At 41.9% G+C, this 17602-nt stretch overlaps 1 protein-coding gene across 1 annotated transcript in view; it reads left to right on the top strand.

Annotated features, from left to right (window-relative positions):
- The window catches only part of VPS13B (vacuolar protein sorting 13 homolog B), a 902514-nt gene that overhangs the window by 717097 nt on the left and 167815 nt on the right, over positions 1–17602 (top strand). The window lies entirely within an intron of this gene.

The following is a 17602-nucleotide window of genomic DNA, read 5'->3' as shown; positions in this document are numbered from 1 at the left end:
CTGTGGCCTTTAATTTCAAAAGGGGGAACTATACAAAAATGAGGGGGTTAGTTAGACAAAAGTTAAAAGGTACAGTGACTAAAGTGAAATCCCTGCAAGTTGCGTGGGCCCTTTTTAAAGACACCATAATAGAGGCCCAACTTCAATGTATACCCCAAATTAAGAAAAACAGTAAAAGAACTAAAAAAGAGCCACCGTGGCTTAACAACCATGTAAAAGAAGCAGTGAGAGATAAAAAGACTTCCTTTAAAAAGTGGAAGTCAAATCCCAGTGAGGCAAATAGAAAGGAGCACAAACACTGCCAACTTAAGTGCAAGAGTGTAATAAGAAAAGCCAAAGAGGAGTTTGAAGAACGGCTAGCCATAAACTCCAAAGGTAATAACAAAATGTTTTTTAAGTACATCAGAAGCAGGAAGCCTGCTAAACAACCAGTGGGGCCCCTTGACGATGAAAATACAAAAGGAGCGCTTAAAGATGATAAAGTCATTGCGGAGAAACTAAATGGATTCTTTGCTTCAGTCTTCACGGCTGAGGATGTTAGGGAGATTCCCAGACCTGAGCTGGCTTTTGTAGGTGACAAATCTGAGGAACTGTCACAGATTGAAGTGTCACTAGAGGAGGTTTTGGAATTAATTGATAAACTCAACATTAACAAGTCACCGGGACCAGATGGCATTCACCCAAGAGTTCTGAAAGAACTCAAATGTGAAGTTGCGGAACTATTAACCAAGGTTTGTAACCTGTCCTTTAAATCGGCTTCGGTACCCAATGACTGGAAGTTAGCTAATGTAACGCCAATATTTAAAAAGGGCTCTAGGGGTGATCCTGGCAATTACAGACCGGTAAGTCTAACGTCGGTACCGGGCAAATTAGTTGAAACAATAGTAAAGAATAAAATTGTCAGACACATAGAAAAACATAAACTCTTGAGCAATAGTCAACATGGTTTCTGTAAAGGGAAATCGTGTCTTACTAATCTATTAGAGTTCTTTGAAGGGGTCAACAAACATGTGGACAAGGGGGATCCGGTGGACATAGTGTACTTAGATTTCCAGAAAGCCTTTGACAAGGTCCCTCACCAAAGGCTCTTATGTAAATTAAGCTGTCATGGGATAAAAGGAAAGGTCCTTTCATGGATTGAGAACTGGTTAAAGGACAGGGAACAAAGGGTAGGAATTAATGGTAAATTCTCAGAATGGAGAGGGGTAACTAGTGGTGTTCCCCAAGGGTCAGTCCTAGGACCAATCCTATTCAATTTATTCATAAATGATCTGGAGAAAGGGGTAAACAGTGAGGTGGCAAAGTTTGCAGATGACACTAAACTACTCAAGATAGTTAAGACCAAAGCAGATTGTGAAGAACTTCAAAAAGATCTCACAAAACTAAGTGATTGGGCAACAAAATGGCAAATGAAATTTAATGTGGATAAATGTAAAGTAATGCACATTGGAAAAAATAACCCCAACTATACATACAACATGATGGGGGCTAATTTAGCTACAACGAGTCAGGAAAAAGATCTTGGAGTTATCGTGGATAGTTCTCTGAAGATGTCCACGCAGTGTGCAGAGGCGGTCAAAAAAGCAAACAGGATGTTAGGAATCATTAAAAAGGGGATAGAGAATAAGACTGAGACTATATTATTGCCCTTATATAAATCCATGGTACGCCCACATCTCGAATACTGTGTACAGATGTGGTCTCCTCACCTCAAAAAAGATATTCTAGCACTAGAAAAGGTTCAGAAAAGAGCAACTAAAATGATTAGGGGTTTAGAGAGGGTCCCATATGAGGAAAGATTAAAGAGGCTAGGACTCTTCAGTTTGGAAAAGAGGAGACTAAGTGGGGACATGATAGAGGTATATAAAATCATGAGTGATGTTGAGAAAGTGGATAAGGAAAAGTTATTTACTTATTCCCATAATACAAGAACTAGGGGTCACCAAATGAAATTAATAGGCAGCAGGTTTAAAACAAATAAAAGGAAGTTCTTCTTCACGCAGCGCACAGTCAACTTGTGGAACTCCTTACCTGAGGAGGTTGTGAAGGCTAGGACTATAACAATGTTTAAAAGGGGACTGGATAAATTCATGGTGGCTAAGTCCATAAATGGCTATTAGCCAGGATGGGTAAGAATGGTGTCCCTAGCCTCTGTTCATCAGAGGATGGAGATGGATGGCAGGAGAGAGATCACTTGATCATTGCCTGTTAGGTTCACTCCCTCAGGGGCACCTGGCATTGGCCACTGTCGGTAGACAGATACTGGGCTAGATGGACCTTTGGTCTGACCCGGTACGGCCTTTCTTATGTTCTTATGTTCTTATGTACTAGATGCTTAGGAGCCCCAAATCCTCCTTCCTCAGCTTCCTTAAGGGATACTTTCCTTCAAATCCCTTTCCAGTCCATTTTATCTGCTAACAATATCCTTTCCAGAATGAGCACCTGCACTGGACATCTGCCACAAGTTTGAGATACTAAATTGTGGTATTATAATCTAACTCCCCTACTTCATTCCCCTGGGCCCAGACCTTCTTTGGGGAGGGCAAATAAACCATCCCATCTTGTCCAAACTGGCAGTGAGGGAAAAATTCCATCCCAGACCCCAAGGAAAAGAGTGACTGGTGTAATGCCTGCAGCAGGTCATGAGGAAACCCTGTCCTTTTGCAAATTTCAGGGTGAGTGCTGCCTGCCCAATCCCAGTAAAAGAGGGTTGCTCTGGGGCTGCATAGAGTGTAAATACCCACAAGTTCTTCCAGTCAGCAGGAAGGGCTGGACTCAGCTGCTTTGTGCCCTTCCTGTCCATTCCTGTCAATTTCCCTCTCCTCCCTCTCTACCCCTGTTGTAAGGGGGCCCTTAAAGGGGCAACATCCCTTTTCTTCTGGACAGACAAGACCCCTTCCTCCCATGGTGGCTGTGGTGAGCACATTGTAGTAGTTAGTGCAAACATAGAGCCATCAATAAACAGGGTAATTTTGCTGCCTTGTTTGGCTTTTTTTTAAGTCTGCATTTTAAAACCCATAATAATTTTAAAAGGCTTTATTTAGAATTTTTGGTGACTTCTGCCAGTAAATGATAGTTCATCAATATAGTTTCAAAACCAAATACCATCTCTAGAGATGTGGTTGACCAGAGGAAAGCAATCAAGTGAAATGTAATAACTTCCTGCCTGTGTCAGATTAATGGCTGAACTGTTTGAGGAAAGATAGGCCAAATATGATGAAGTGATAAAATTCAAACCCTTTATAAACAGATATTATTCTTCATCTCTTCATATCAAATTATATCAATACATTATTTAGACCTAAAACAGACCCTCAGATACTCATGTACCACTAATATTGACTTAATGAGAACTGTGCATTTTTGATCAGGACATTCAGGTGAATGAAGATAGACATGGATGGAATTAAGAAGAAGGCCACAACTTTATTAATTATCACTATGGAAGGATGCTATACACCCACATTCCCTGTCTGTCATATACCAGGCACTTCGGTGGGTTGAGTTTGGGAATATAGGGCTCCTACCTTATAACCAATAACTCAGAGTAGACCCTCTTCAGCTTACTCCTAGAACATAGCTCACTTCTGAATTCTCTCTCCCTCCCTCAGGTAGAGATTACCAAGTGTGCAAAGACTTGAGATCTCCCCTTTTCCCATAGGCAAAAGGTCCATCAGAAAAATCCCAGCTCTCCTTTACCCCTGCGACCTGGTCCTTTTGGCCTTTATCTGTATTGGACACTGGCCACATGTTGTGATTCCTAACATTACAAATTTCTAATACTAATTTCTAAGTTCTACTACCTGTAACAAAACTGTTCCTCCACGATGCTGTGAGGAAGGTGAAAAAACCTGCCAGTTTGGCCCAATGGCAAAAATACCTTACTGATCCCCAAACAGGTGATTGATCAGACCCTCAGCATCCTAAAAACACTGCTCCTATACAATGAATACAGGGAGGGCAGCTAAAGGGAAGAAAAGCCCCCCCCCCCAAGCCCCAGTAAGAGGTTTAAGCTGATGAAGGATTGGGGAGCCAATTGGGCCAGTGAGTTCCCAGCTTCCTCCTGGCAGGAGAATGGGAAGCAGGGAGAAGGAGGGACCAGACTTCATTCCCAGGAATGCACTCTCCCACTTCTTTATGAGCTGTCTTTTCCACTGCTGGTGCCATCAACCTTCTTACCCAGTAGGGAGAGGGGGAGGCTGTGTCAGGGCAGAACGTAGGACCTGATTCTGCACCACTCAAGTCAATGTTAAAAGTTTAATTAATTTTAATGAAGAAGAATCGGGTCCTTCGTAGAGCTGGGGAAAAAATTTCAGACAAAATCTTTTTTACACTGAAAATGCAGATTCGGGTTGATCATAACATTTCACAAATTTATGCTGATTTTGGCTAATTATTTTGGTGGAAGAAAATTTCTGAAACATCGAAGTGAGCTGTTTCAACATTGTCAGGCTAGATTCACAAGGAGATTGAGAGTGTCTACAGTGTAGTTAATAACCCACGGCTGGCTCATGCCAGCTGACTCAGCCTTGCAGGGATGGGGCTAAAGGGCTGTTTAATTACAGTGTAAATGTTTGCTCTTGGGCTGGAGCCCAGGCTTTAGGACCGTATGAGATTGGAGGGTCCCAGACCGAATGTCTACACTGCAATTAAACAGCCCCTTAGCCCAAGCCCCGTGAGCTTGAGTCAACACACACACATGCACATGCGCACACACGCACACACCTAGTGATTAAATCACTCACCTGGGATGTGGGCGATCTAGGTTTGATTCCCTGCTCTGGAGCAAGGACTTGCACACAGATCTCCTGTATCCCAGGTAATTGGCCTGATCACCAGGCTGTAGGGTATTCTGGGATGGGCTTTTCTCAATCTCTGCTGTTTGAGTGGTTCCGCTTTGTATAAATAATTAAGTATTGCTTGGAGCAGGGACTGGAATTGTGGTGCCCCCCTTCTCAAGGGAGTGCCATAACCACCAGCAAGTCATTCACTGTCTCTGGCCCAAATAATATTTAATTATTTATAATTACAAAGTGGAACAGCTTGAAGAGGGGTGACTGAAAAAAACACACTCCAGAATAGTCAATAATTTTGAGACTAGGGCACTCACCTGGCTGTAGAAGACCTATGTTCAAGCTCTTGCTCCAGACAGGGATTCAAACCAGTCTCTCCCATGTCCTGAGTGAATGCCCTATTCACTGGACTATTAGAGCAGTATCAGCACCTCCTCTTGAGTTTTGTGAATCTAATCCTTCATTTCTAAGTTTCCTTTGCTTTCATTTAAAAATAAATAAAAAGTTTAAAAATGCATGAAATTGGAAGAAAACATTTCAATCAACCCAAAATGATTTTTTCTGACTTTTCAATTCGCCAAAAATTCCAAAACGTTTTGATTGCAGGTTGACCCAGAAAGAAAAGTTTTTTCCATTTTTCAGAGCTACAAGCTAACTGAACAATCAGTTATTGAAACAGCTCTAGGCCTTAGTGTCTAAAAGTAAAGGCTGGGATTTTCAAATTAGTATAAAAGAGTTAGGCACCCAACTCCCAGTGCCTAATGGCCATAAATTATCTTGAAAATCTCAACATAAAAGCATAAAAAGATACCAAAATAAAACCAGTATATGGCTTAAATAAAATAGGTGATGGTGCTGTGATATAAAGTTTGTAGTGCTTCTTCTTTGGGAAGACCTACCATATTCATAACTCATGGTTCCATCACTCATGATTAACACCATCATCCCAATGTGGTAACTTGGTGGTTTTTCAAATTATTTTTATTTCTGGGATCTACCACACGTTTTTTGAGGGCAAATTGCCATGAACTACATTATTTATTGCGATAAAATATAGCATCGGGAGCTTTGCACCACATTTGTTAAACTGCTGCAGTCAGTCAGTATGATTGATATTCAGGCGAATTTCTTTGACATATTCTGACCACCTGCTAATAGTTTTGTCTGAAAGACATGCATGTATCTTCCAAATAGAAGAACAATATAAAGTTTATTAAAGGAAGCCAATTAGCTTCTGTTTTCTCTGTACAACCATTTACTGTATTCCTTCCTGTATCTGGGATTATTGGAAAAGAAAACTAGTGTTTAAATTACATATTACAAATGAGTGCTGTTTTCATTAAATCTTTCTAGTGGAGGTACAGTTTATATTTGTGTATGTTATATACAGAGAGAAAGAGAAATGTGTGATGGTGTGCTATAAACTTTTTCTTGGCACTCGTTTGCAATGTCACCATTACTCACAACTGGCAGAACCATGAGTGAGTTATGCAGGCATCCCAAATAAATGCCAATAAAACCTTTATGCCCCCCCAAACTCATTGTGCATTTCATATATACCATCTGTGTTACAGAAAACTATTTTAGGAATGTTTTGAAAGATTGGATTGAATATATTTTTGTGTCCCTATAAAGGCAGGCCCCTTAGTTACTGTTAATCCAACTGCACTGGACTCAGGTTTTATAAAAACCTATAAAATAATTTATCTCTCTTCTATAGGAAAAAAAAGAATACACATTTAAAGTCCATCTCTTAGAACTTTGTAGGAGAGGAAGCAAGAGTAGGGTTCTGTTATGAAGCTAGAAATCTCTCATTTCTCATGCAGTATAGCTCCTGAGACATGTTCATGTGTAGAAAAGTTGTTATAGTCCAAAACTGAATTTTGTCCATCCTCACGTGGGTGTAATTTTGTGGGATATCTCCATTTGTAGAACAACAAAGAAATGTTTCTTTTGCAGATTGATTTAGATAACAATGATGACTCAGGGGTTCAGAATGTTCTAAATCCCCAGGGAAATAAATTAAGACTAATAGTTGCCAGAGAACAATGAGGTGGTCATACATATATGATAAATTCATGTTCTACAATATATTACATGGATATTACCTGTGCGTATGTGGTGTATATGGTATGGTATAAACACACATGCATACAAAGTCAAGTCATACTCATTGACTAGTTTATTTGATTAATTTTGTGGTGCTGTTCAAATAATGTTTTAAATACATCTATTTTTAATTAGTCATACTGTTTATGGAATGGTATGAATAATTAGTGAATACTCTCAACTTTAAAAACAATAAGAACATAAGAACAGCCATACTGGGTCTGACCAAAGGTCCACCTTGTTATCTCAGTTTCCCTAGAAACCAACCCAGGGTTACACTTATATTGTTTTTATTAAATGTGGCTGTTGGATCAAACAGAAAAGAGATGGGGCTTATTCATGCACGCACACATTCATCGCATTCATACCCTCATGCACCCACACACACACACAGGTGAAGAGTTACCAGAGACAGCAGAGGAAGCTGAGAAGCCGAAGCATAGTAGATCTGGTGTGTCCGCCTGTGGTCATGGATCCAGGTCGGCGAGCAGCAGGGGGCTTGTGTGCATGCCTTCTTCCTTTTTGGAACTGGGCAGCTCCTGTCACATACACTGAGTTTCTCTTCTGTATCTGTCACTGAGAAGCATTCCCAGGCCTCGTTCCTTTCATGCATACCAGGTTCTTCTTTTCTTTACAGCACCCCACGATTGCCTTCTCAGGGCAGATTACATCAGACACACCTGTCTCATGTCTCCGGGCTCTATTCTCCTTGCAGTTCCTCTCCGCCCAGTCCCACATACACTCCCTTGTTCACACTTTCTCTGATTGCGTGATGGTGTATTGCAAAGCTTGGAGGTTTATACAAGTGGCAACTGAAAAGGTTACAAAGCTTGCAAGAGTTACAAAGCTTAAAAGGCTATGCTAACTAACTAAAGTTACAAAGTTTGCAAAAGGTTACAGAACTTAATGATCCTCCTAGCAATGACTGAAAAGTTACAAATCTTACAATCGCATTCTGCTGGATTGAGCAGAGGCTTTACATAACATTTCCTGCCCCTTGGTCACCCAAATTGTGGTGACCATCCAAAGAGGGACTGCGTGCCTCCCCTCATCCATGCCAGTACTTGGATTGCCGGAACAATTCCAGATTTTCATTACACGTAGCATGTCCACAATAACAGAAATACATATCAAAAAGTTGACTGGAGGATGTAACAATGAGTGTCAAACAGCCATTATCATGTACTACATTTAGATGAAAATCAGAGTATTCGATGGAGAGGTAAACAATCAGTAAAAAGGTAGTTATAAGCTTGATGTATCAGAGGCTTCTGGACGGAGGTGGCCACCATGGGGATAGGTGTGTGATTGACAGTTTGGCAAGATGCGGAGGGGTAGGAAGAGGGAGGGGTCCGGTTAGAGTTAAAAAGGGCTGTAAGTATGGTATGTTGCTGTTCCCTGCCTTATGCGATATCTTCCCTTTTCCTAAACACCATATACCATAATGCTAGCAATTGGACAAGCGCTACAAGACAAACATAAAACTTGAAACACAAAAACACAGAACATAAGACAACGTAGAGGTTTGTCGCAACGATACACCATGGTATGTTTCAATTGTCCTTCAGCTTGTATCAGCTCTTTCTGGTGCTCTGAAAAACAGAAGCTGCAAAAAAAAAATGAAACCTTGTCAACTGTAGGCTATCGTAGAGAGGAACATGGAGTCGGGGTGGTTCCCCCTACAGGCTTGAGCTGTCCCCGATGGACCCACTTCCCATTATCAGGATATCGTCCATGGGGCTGTGGCCGCAGTGACGGGAGCAGGAGCAGCAGCGATGGGAGCAGGAGCCTCAGCTCTGGGCTCACCAACCACTCTGGTGGCCTGTCACGCCACTTCCTGCCTCCACACTCGCATAGCCATCTGAACATCTTTGGGCAACATTGCTGCAATAAGCCTTATTTCGGCTGTTGGAACCACAATCTCAGGGTCCTGGGGATCACCCCCCGGCGCACGAGCCAGATACCATCCAGTTAACAATCCCGCTAATACCATTCTCTCCACAAAGACGTCAGGGTCCTCCCTGCATACTGGTGGCTGACCTCATGCAGTGCTTCTCCTTGAGCCAAATTGCAAACCAGCACAAATGGAGACTGCCACCGTCCGGCAGCCTGTGTCCGCAGTGCGATTCTCATATCGCACCCCGGTACTGTGGATGCCATCCTCAAGAGCTTCCTAACTTCCTCTGGGTTTAACCCCTGATCCTCTATCGCCATCAGAAACTGATACGCCCATTCCAAGAATGTGCTTGCCTGGGCTGACCCTAACCACTGAGCCAGAGTAGTTATCTCTGCAGGAGTCAAGGCTATTTCCTGCATAGTTACCCCAGTTACGGGTCTGGGGCTCCCTCCCTGGGCCGGGGGGCCATGTACAGCTGCCACCAGGGCTGGCTGAGCTCCCGGCCCATCTGGCGGCCATCCCAGGTCAGGATTGTGCCATATGTCCCCGTCCCAGTCTCCGGGGTCATATCAGAGCAGCGCCTTTGTCCCCGATCCCAGGGGGCCTGCTTCTCTCCTGCCCAGATGGGTCCCCTGCTCTAGCACCAATCCCCGCAAACACTCCACCTGGACCTCCAACTCCTGTTCAGCTCTCTCCGTCACCTTGACAGCGGAGATTGCTAGCTGTTGACAACTTGCCCCTGCCGCTCATGCTTGGGGGATGAATGGGCTAGTTGAACAGCCTGCGACCCGGCTCCTGGCGAGTCTGTAGCTGGTACGGGCGGGGGGCTGCCTGCGGCCTAAACTGTCTGCGCTGGGTTGCAGGGGTATGCAGACCTAGCGAGCGAAGCGTGGCCCTCGAGTCCTTTAGGCTATGCAGACGTTTGTCTGTCTTTTCTGAAAATAACATCTTCCCCTCGAAGGGGAGGTCTTGAATTGTCTGCTGGACCTCATAGGGCAGGCCTGAGACCTGGAGCCAGGCTCCCTGCCGCATGACCAGGCCCGTGACCAGGGTGCGCGAGGCTGAGTCCGCCGCATCTAAGGCGGCCTGGAGGGAGGCTCGAGAGATCAGTTTGCCCTCCTCCACTAGGGCCGAAAACTCTGGCCTCGAGTCCTGGGGAAGGAGCTCCGCAAACTTCGACATGGCCGAACACGTGTTGTGACCATATCGGCTTACAACCGCCTGTTGGTTGGCAATGCAGGTTGGAGGCCCCCTGTGGAGTACACCTTTCTACGAAAGAGCTCGAGTCTTTTCGCATCCCTGCTCTTTGGCGTTGACCCCTGAAACCACTGATGTTCCCGCTGGTTGGCCGCATCTACATAGGGGGGAGGGATAGCTCAGTGGTTTGAGCATTGGCCTGCTAAACCCAGGGTTGTGAGTTCAATCCTTGAGGGGGCCACCTAGGGATCTGGGGCAAAAATTGGTCCTGCTAGTGAAGGCAGGGGGCTGGACTCAGTGACCTTTCAAGGTCCCTTCCAGTTCTAGGAGATAGGTATAACTCCAATTATTAATTAATAAAAACAGCTGGAAGATCAGAAGAGCTTCCCTTACAATCGCATTCTACTGGATTGAGCAGAGGCTTTACATAACACATCTAGCCCCGTATCCTGTCTTCTGACAGTGGCCATGCCAGGTGCCCCAAAGGGCATTAAACAAAATGTTAGCAAAAGTATCTTTCAGTATTTGTCAAGCTCAGTCCATATGATAAATTGGAAAGACATGATGATTGCATTTATCAGGAACTGTTGGCCACCACACCTGTCCTCTGCCCCATTAATCCAGCACCCCTGAAACAATTTATCAGATATCAGACTTTTGAACAGCTTCCCCAAAATGTAAACATTTTCTGACAAAATTTTTCATGTTGATAAGGCCTCAACTGGAGTATTGTGTCAAACAAACAAACAAACCCTATTTTGCCCATGGTGAATTTGGAACCGTATATCCAAATACTCCGGTTGCAAAGTAAGAGAATAAGTACAGCTAATAGATTTTTGTGACACCTACAATCCATGCACAAAATAGGTATGGCACAGACATCACTAGTGCAGACGTTCCAGTATTTCATTTCCAGGGTGCAAATCTACCATGTAGAGAGTAATTCAGGTGTCATGACTCTTCAACTCTTGGCTTTTCTGTTACAAATGCTGACAAGGATGCTAATTAGTGCGGTGTTATGTGGACTTTCATCATGTCACCCAGCAAAGCATTAAACTTATGCCTAAATGCTATGTTAAATCATCATTATTCATTAAGAGATAATCAATTCATTTGAAAGGAACTTTGGCCCAGTGCATAGGGCATTGGAGACTGAGTCCAGAGAACTGGGCTCTGTTCCTGGTTCTGCCCTGACTGGCTCTGTGATCTTCCTATCTCAGTTTTGCCATTTGTAATATGGAAGAAGAGGAAGAAAGTCAGTATAGAAAAACTAAATGTTCTTGTAACTATTTTTATTTATGTTATCATTTAACTTTGAGACAGAATGAAAGTAAGCCATTCAGTACAATTCTATCCATATGTCAGGGCAATATATCTGTCCTATTTTCTGGTTTGCCTCGTGCTTACATATACCTGATTGGCTAATTAATATGGGTCTCATGTTGAGTGGATTCTAATCTGAACAGGTTCAGTGCGAAACTGACAAAATCTAGATTCCAATTGCAGCCTGTTCCATGTGTAAAGGCCATGCAATAATTTTTAAAAACCTCCAAAAATAATCTAAAATAACTTTTCTTTACATCATAATATAATGATTTGAAAGTCTAATATCACGTGAGCCAGAGCAAAAGACTTATAGCACTGGGAAAGAGAGATTCCCAGTTCTGAAATGGGATAAAGCACCTGTTTCTAGCCATTATTGTTTGTGATGTCGTACCTTAAACCTGTCACCAAATTACTAACACTGCAGACCAGTGTAAATTTTGGGTGGGGGAGTCGTTATATAGTTTTGGAGAAAGAAGGAAACATTTATGGCACAAGTTATTCATTTATTTTTATAGTGGCAGCTCTGTCATGTAGCAAGTGGAACTATGTGACATTGTAGACATAAAATGTTGTAGACATTAAATGTTTCACCTTCAGTTTGTAAGCAAAATAGACAGCTTGAGTCATTATTAGTCCAAAGAAATCCAAACTGACACCGTAAACCTTGTATATGTCTTAAATTTGTGAGAGGTATTGAAAAGTATTAGAATGCAATAAGGCCAGCAAAGTCTATCCCATCTTCTTTGCAGACAGCTAATTTTTAAAAGTGAAAGTGCAGATATTTCTCACAGGCAAGTTATAGTGGGAGAAGAAAGTAAGAAATGTGTATGGATAGGGGAAAGTGAGTGAAATGTAGTGTTGGCATGTCTGATATTCACTGCAAAATCTTCTTCAGGATATATGTTTTTCTTGTTTTTTATTCATAAACATCTTTGCTGCTAAAGAAAAACAACTAGGAAAACAATATGTTCTTGTTTGTCTGAAAGGGTCATTACTGATTTTGTAGCGTCATGGGTATCCAAAGGAATGAGGTGAGACCACGTAATGAAATATATCCAACATATGTTAATACAGCCAGAGCCCACCCACAGCAGTGCCTGCCTCTCCTAGAGCTAGCAACAGGTGGCCCACTCCCCAAAAGAACACTTCCCATTGCCCCAAGCCTCTCTCTGAAATCACACACCCCCCTGCAACCCAGCTAGTGGGGGAGGGGATGCTTGTTACAGTGTCGTAACTATGGGCAAGTGGAATTGTGGTTGTGTATGGATGTTCCACTATACATTTCTGCTTTGTCCGAGTTTTATTTTTGTAATTGTAAATCTTAATTACTGTGATGGTTCTGAGAGCCAGGGATAGGAGTTTCGTATAAAAATAAATATCCTAAAAAATAAATAATACTGACTGCTTAATACCTCCTGTTAAAGGGGATGGCTGCTTTGTGAGATGACCTGTGAGCCGGTTCCTATTTTAAATGTAAAAATAAAGCAACATTTTCATTCCATGCTCACCCTGCTTGGAACAAAATCTAAACAAAAGTTACATCTTCTGCCAGCACCTTTATTTCTCAGAACTGCTTAGTGGCCAACCCCATTTAAGAAGAAGTGTCTGCAATTGTTTGTAACATAATATTATTAGCTATGCTTATAAATATTTTTAAATTCATATTTGTTTTGTTTCGGGTAATGCAGTCCAGATTTAGTAGCCTCGTTTCTTAAGCATGATTCCCAGGACATTTTTGAAAAATATATATACCGGTATTTTTTTGTGTTTGTTTGTGTGTTTCTGTTTGTTTTTAGAGAGATGAATGTGCAGCCTGGTAATTTGTAAAGTAGAGAAATTTCCCAAGAAATATTTGTTATGCACAGAATGTCTCCAACTTCCTCCAAAGAACCATTTCAAAAACAGCTATTATGAGGCCACCTAAAGAGCAATCTTGATCATAGTGAATGCATTTTTTTTTCAGTCCAGCCCTCTGATGGCACAAGGGTCCACTGAGAGTGGACTTAGAGGCTCATCCCTGCTTTAGTTGGGGGCCCAAGCAAAATAGGGTGGGGCTGGGGCCATGTCAGGCAGCATCTGCTGGTGGACTCATGCGGTATACCAATAAGATTTTAAAATTCCATGCGCTGGCAGAATCCTTGAAGAAATCCGTTGCAGTGCCACCTGTTCCCCTTAGAGTAAATTCGCTTTCCAGCACAGCCGCATCTAAGGATATATATGGAAGCACAAATTGGACTACCTGGAACAGCACGGATTAAAGTTTGCTATAGGTAACTGCATTCCTTAGTCTTTCAAAAAGTCTGTGAACTTCCTATCAAAAGGTATTCAATGGATGCTTTGGAAAAATATGTCCCAGAATTTAGCTGTAAGCTGATAGAAGCTCCAGTCATGGACTAGGACCCCATTATGCTATGTGCTTTATAAACCCAGAACAAAAAGACAATCCCTGGCCCACAGAGTTTACAATCTAAGTACAAGACAAGAGACAACAGATTGATACAGAAAGACCAACAGAAGAGTTCAAGAAAACAGTGAGGGTATATTAATCAGCACAATAGGCAGTGGTCTCAGAACACCAGCAGCCAAACCATTGTCAAATTATCTGTAGGCATCATGGCAAAGAGGTCTAAGGAGCGTTTTGAAGGAGCATGAAGGGACATATGAATCTTTAGCGCATCTGGCATGTAAATATCTTGTGACGCTGGCTAAAACAGTGCCATGTGAATGCCTGTTCTCACTTTCAGGTGACATTGTAAACACGAAGCGGGCAGCATTATCTCCTGCAAATGTAAACAAACTTGTTTGTCAGAGCGATTGGCTGAACAAGAAGTAGAACTGGGTGGACTTGTAGGCTCTAAAGTTTTACATTGTTTAATTTTTGAATGCAGTTTTTTTTTTACAGTGATCAGGGGCGGCTCTACGTATTTTGCCCCCCAAGCACGGCAGGCAGGCTGCCTTCGGCGGCTTGCCTGCGGGAGGTCCCCAGTCCCACGGATTCGGCGGCATGCCTGTGAGAGGTCGCTGAAGCCGCGGGACCAGCGGACCCTCCGCAGGCATGCCGCTGAAGGCAACCTGCCTGCCGCCCTCGCGGCGACTGGCAGAGCACCCCCTGTGGCTTGCCGCCCCAGGCACACGCTTGGCATGCTGGTGCCTGGAGCCACCCCTGACAGTGATAAAGTGATTGCATTACAGTACTTGTATTAGGTGAATTGAAAAATACGATTTCTTTTGTTTTTTACAGTGCAAATATTTGTAATAAAAAATAAGTTTAAAGTGAGCACTGTCCACTTTGTATTCTGTGTTATAATTGAAATCATATATTTGAACATCAAAAAATTTTAAATAAATGGTATTCTCTTATTGTTTAACAGCACAATTGATCACATGATTAATCGCGATTATATTTTTAATTGCTTGACAGCCCTAATTATTCTATCCCACTGAAAGATACTAAAAAAGGTAGAATTTCTCTCCTACTAGAAACACATTTAAACCTACTTCTGGCCACATTTAGACGTTTATACTGCAAAGAGCTCTACACAGGTGGGCCCATGTGCAGAGGAAGGACCTTAGAATGTATTGCAAGCTGTATTTCCTTCTTCAGGCTTTTCCACTGTGTACATAGCCATTAATTTCCCATACACGCTTGAAAGGAGAATGCCATGGACAGTTTGTGAGGTCAATTTTATATTGTTTTTTCCCCTTAAACAGGTGTTTGTGCTGGAAAGTATGACAGGTCCTTTACAATTTAAAATATTCCAACCCATATTTCTCTGTAATATTAATGGCAGATAAACCTCTCATACATCGTACAAAGCTCTAAATTAACAGTATCAATTTAGGAAAAGGACTTGGGCATCAGTGCAGACAACTCAGTGAAGACCTCTGCACAATGTGCAACTGAAGTCAAAAAAGCGAACAAAATATTAGAAGGTATAAACAATGGGATTGAGAGTAACACAGAAAACACTATAATGCTATTATACAAATCAATGGCTTTCTCTAATCTGAAATACTGTGTGCAGTACTGGTCACCACATTTCAAAAAAGGATGTTGGAGCAATAGAGAAAGCTCGGAAATAGACAATGAGAATGATTAGGGGCGTGGACAACTCTCACATTCGTCGATTCATTGATTCTAAGGCCAGAACAGATCATTGTGATCATTTAGTCTGACTTCCTGTATAGCACATACCATAGAACTTCCACAAAATAATACCTACAGCATATCTTTTAGAAAACACCCTATCTGGATTTAAAAATGGTCAGTGATGGCAAATCCACCATGACTCTCGATAAATTGTTCCAATGGTTAATTATTCTCACTGTTAAAAATGTATGCCTTATTTCCAGTCTGAATTTGTCTAGCTTCAACTTCCAGCCATTGGACTCTGTTATATACCTTTCTCCACTAGGTTGAAGAGCCTATTATTAAATTTTTGTTTCCCATGTATGTACTTTTATAGACTGTAGTCAAGTTACCCAGGAACCTTCTCTTTGGCAAACTAAATAGATTAAGTTCCTTGAGTCTGTCATTATAAGGCATGTTTTCTAATCCTTTAATCATTCTTGTGGCTCTTCTCTGAACCCTCTCTAATTTGTCAACATTCTTCTTGAATTGTGGGCACCAGAACTGGACACACTATTCTGGCAGTGGTTGCACCAGTGCCAAATACAGAGCTAAAATAACCTCTCTGCTCCTACACAAGATTCCCCTGTTTATGCGTCCCAGAATTCCATTAGCACATTTGGCCACAACATCACATTGAGAGCTCATGTTCAGCTGTTTATCCACCACAGCCTCCAGATTTTTTTTCAGAAACAATGCTTCCCAAGATAGTGTCCAATCCTGTCAGTATTGTTTACTTTCTTTGTTCACAGATGTATACATTTACATTTAGCTGTAATAAAATGCATATTGTTTGCTTGCATCCAGTTTACCAAGCAATCTGGATCACTCTGCATCAGTGATCTGTCCTTTTCATTATTTACCATTCCCTCAATTTTTGTGTCATCTGCAAACTTTATCAGTGATGATTTTGTTTTCTTCCAGGTCATTGATAAAATGTTAAATAGGGCCAAGAACTGACCCATGTGGGACCCAACATGAAACAGACCCACTCAGTGATGATTCCTCATTTATAGTTAAAGATTGAGACCTATCAGTTAGCCAGAGAGAGACTGAAAAGATTGGGACAATTACCTTAGAAAGGAGATGAATAAGAAGGGTTACAATAAAATAATACAAAATGATGAATTTTATAGAGAAGATAGACCAGGAGTAGAGCTAGCAGGAGAAATACCGACAAACTGTTTTTTTCCATGGGAATTTGCAGATTCATCAAAAGCAAAAAGAACAGGAGTACTTGTGGCACCTTAGAGACTAACAAGTTTGTTTGAGCATAAGCTTTTGTGGGCTACTTCTTCGGTGGGCTGTAGCCCACAAAAGCTTATGCTCAAATAAATTTGTTAGTCTCTAAGGTGCCACAAGTACTCCTGTTCTTTTTGCGGATACAGACTAACATAGCTGCTACTCTGAAACCTATCAAAAGCAAAACGTTTTGTGGAGATAGTTTGATTTCACCAAAGTTACAACAAAAATCTGCCTGGTTTCCTGCCAGCTTGCGTATCCAGCTTCTTGGCAGCCTGCCTGGCAAGCTGATGGTGAGTCTGGAGGTCCTGAGAGTCCCAGCTGCCAAACTCCCAGGCTCAGGCTCCTTGGCAGTTCAGGCTCTGAGAGCTGAGGATCCTTTCCCTTTCACAAAGACTTTTGAAATATTTGGGGTTTGTCCCAAAATGAAACCAGTTTTAGAAATAGTTAAATCCTCCACAGAATAGAATTACCTTTTCCTGCCCACCTCTAATCAAGAGTTCCTATTTTTTACCTTTCTCATAGCACAAGAATTGAGGGGGCATTCTGTGAAATCGAAAGTCTGAACATTCAAAAGTGAAAAAAGCACAACAGAGTATTAGATGGCACATGGCATCATTGCCAAAAATTTAGCGAGATTCAAAGAGGGGTTGGATTTATAGATAACATTATTGTTATCTATAATTAGTTAATTCTAAAATAAGAGTTTTGGAAAGGTTATAAAACCTCATGTGTCAGAGTTTAAGCCCATTTCTAACTATTAGGTGTCAGGATGAGTTTTTCATTGGGAACAGGATAACCACATTTGTCTACTTCTGAGTTCACCTACCTCTGACGTATCTGGTACTGACCCCCATCAGATGGGATCCTGGATTATTTCCATACAAGGTCTGATCTACTATGGCAATT

The sequence above is a fragment of the Mauremys mutica genome, chromosome 2 (genome assembly GCF_020497125.1).
Source record: "Mauremys mutica isolate MM-2020 ecotype Southern chromosome 2, ASM2049712v1, whole genome shotgun sequence".
Taxonomy (NCBI): domain Eukaryota; kingdom Metazoa; phylum Chordata; order Testudines; family Geoemydidae; genus Mauremys; species Mauremys mutica.
The sequence above is the reverse complement of the archived record's forward strand: the minus strand, read 5'-3'. Positions and strand labels throughout refer to the sequence as shown.